The sequence below is a fragment of the Leptosomus discolor genome, chromosome Z, assembly GCF_034619465.1.
Source record: "Leptosomus discolor isolate bLepDis1 chromosome Z, bLepDis1.hap2, whole genome shotgun sequence".
Classification (NCBI taxonomy): domain Eukaryota; kingdom Metazoa; phylum Chordata; class Aves; order Leptosomiformes; family Leptosomidae; genus Leptosomus; species Leptosomus discolor.
Genome location: NC_141419.1, coordinates 73,217,853 through 73,220,633, shown reverse-complemented (window position 1 = coordinate 73,220,633; position 2,781 = coordinate 73,217,853).

Below are 2,781 nucleotides of genomic sequence, written 5' to 3'. Positions count from 1 at the left end.
GTGCCCGGATGGGGCCGCTAAGCCAATGGCAGCCGCCGAGCCCCAGCCGGAGCCGGCCGGGGAGGGAGCGGAGGGGCCGGCGGGACCGGGCTGGGGCGGAGAAGGCGGCGCCGGGGCAGGGGCAGCGCCGGGACCCCACCCCCGGCAGCGCCGCGGCCTCTCGCCCCGGCCGGCGAGGGCGCGCTGCCCGCCCCGGCCCGCCGCGCTCCGGCCCTGCCCCGCCCGGAGAGGGCGCTCGGCGCCCGCCGCCAAGCCGAGGCCGGAGGGGCGCCGCGCCGGCCGCCGCCTCCCACCCGCCCCGCCCGTTAGAGGCTGTCCGTCCCGGGGCGAGGCGAGCGGGAGCCGGCGGGGCGCTTGCCCCGCTGCCTAAGGGGCCCCGAGGCCGGCTGGAGCCCGGCTGACTCGGATGCTTGTTGTCCGGGCCGGCGTGTCTCTCGACTGCTGCGGCTTGCCGTCGCGTCCGGGGCCGAGGGTCCTGTGCGAGAACGGTACCCGGCTGTGTCACCTGCGCTTCGCTCGGTATCGAGCCCCTTCCGAGGTGCTGGTGTGGCGGAGGGCTGGCAGTTACACTGACACCCAACACCCCAAGTGTCTGGACCGCGATACACAGTGCCGAAGCCTTCAAACCTTCTTGTTGGTTGCCTGCTGTGGCTTAACAAAGAAAGTGAAGTTTACTTTGCAGTGTGTTCTTCTATCTAAAAGTGGAGGCATTTTACGTGCAAGTAATACCCAATTTTTTAGCAGTATTTCTTGTCCCAGTACACACGAAGTAGGATTCGGGCAGTTTTCAGCTTGATTTCTTCATCCCAGGCTATAGACTCATGCTTTTAATTTGAGAGTCACATGTTTCTGCTTCAGGCCAAAATAGTGTCTGCTATACCCGCTATACCACATATTGCTTTGCTGGAGGGGTGGCGTGTGTCACAGCAACACTCAGGTACAGTAGTGCATCAGACCGTATCCCACCTGGAGAATTCGGCAGCTCAAGGCTGTATCACAAAGTGAATGGCTGCTTTGGATGCATCCTAAGTTGGGTTTGCAGATCTTGCAGAGATGTCAAGCTAGTTTAAGTACTCGAGCAGTGGAGCTCTATACTGTTTAATTTATTCTGCTGGGACCTGTTGCTCTGAGCAACTTGTGTCCTGTGTTGCACTGCTGAGTGTAGTCTTAATTCCAGCACATAAACAGTTTGTGTGCCTTCAAACTACACAGCAGCCTGAGATGTAGACATACCTGCTCTTGATGTACTTGGGGTAAGATGCTGACAACATAAAAATCCCAAGACTTTGCAGAAATGCATTTGTTAGGAAACCTGTCACAATCAGCAGCTCCAGCAGTACCTCATCCTCAGATCCCTGATCAGTCTTTGCCTTTTTCCAAAGTTATACGCACAGATTAGGGAGTTATCTGGTAAAAATGGTCAGTGACAAACAGATAGGCTATGTCAGAGCACACTGCATGTACCCAAAAATTGAGAAGGAAGATTTAATCCTTTCCACCTTTGATTGGTCTGAAATGCCATTATAACCCACTAACGCTCCTTAGCCTTTTTCAGTTTTGTTGCATCTGGACACACCAAACCCAGTTCCTATCCCTGTTCCCTTGACGTCTCAGCTCGGGTAGGGCAAAATACCTTCTCATGAACACAGAATGTGTAACATGTTCACAGGCCTGCTCATCTTATCAACAATGTAGGACAGAAAGTGCAGCGGGAAGAATCCCCAGTTCAGGGAAGTATAGATTTGCTATAATACACATTTTCTTAATAGAAATTCTTCCCGATTTGGATGCAAGTAGCTATTTCCTAACTTCTGAAGTAGTTTACTTCACAGTCTTTCAACTGTTTAAACAATTAAGTTTTTCAACTGTGTGCAATTTCGCAGAAAAATCTTCTGTTGTTAATTTGGCACTGAAGATGTTTTGTCAGATTTAGAACTGAGGGGGTTTTATTATAATTCAGACCACTTTGATAAAATACTATGAACTCATAGCTCTACTGCAGCAGATTATGAGGTGTGTTCCAGAGCTGTCATATAAGTTGCAGCAAGAATTCTGGAAAAATTAGTGCTCAGAGTTATGGATGGGGGCTGCAAGACAGGAGGGAAAACAAAACAAAACAAAACAACTTAACATGTTCTAAAGCATAACAATGAAAAAACCAAGCATTTTCTTTCCTGTCTTTCCTTGAGATTTGGTTTTGCACTTGGAAATTACAGCTGTACAGAAAAGATCACAAATATTTGCAGATTCCAATACCTGCAAAAAATGACTGTGAAAATCTGGATCCTGAAGATTTGAAAAAGGGCTGCTATGATCCTATATCTGAGTAGGGGCTGGATTTTGATAGCAAAATCTGCAGTGCAATTATGTTCTATGCTGTTACAACATGTTTTACCTCCCAGTGGTTTTCACTGAGTACAGATCAAGACAGAGAGTGAGGATGGTGAAGTTACTGGGGTAAGCTCATTTGAAGGGGTTAGAAAGGAACAAGGATACCATTGTACCACCTCTTTCTCAATTAACATTTTTTTTCCAGAAACAGGTGAGAGCATGGTATATTCTTAAAGGGTAGCTTGGAAACCAAACGGCCTTGTGCTTTTGTGGAGTCTGATACAGCGTTGGTATGGAGCTTCCACAGGATCCCAGAGCTTTCACGGGTGTGCTTCTGCTCTCTGCCTCACCTCCCTGAGCAAGAAGGCAATGTGAGATTACTCTTTCCTTTTTACAGTGACTCAGAATTAGAGATGGCTGAACAAAATATGTGTATGCATATATACATGA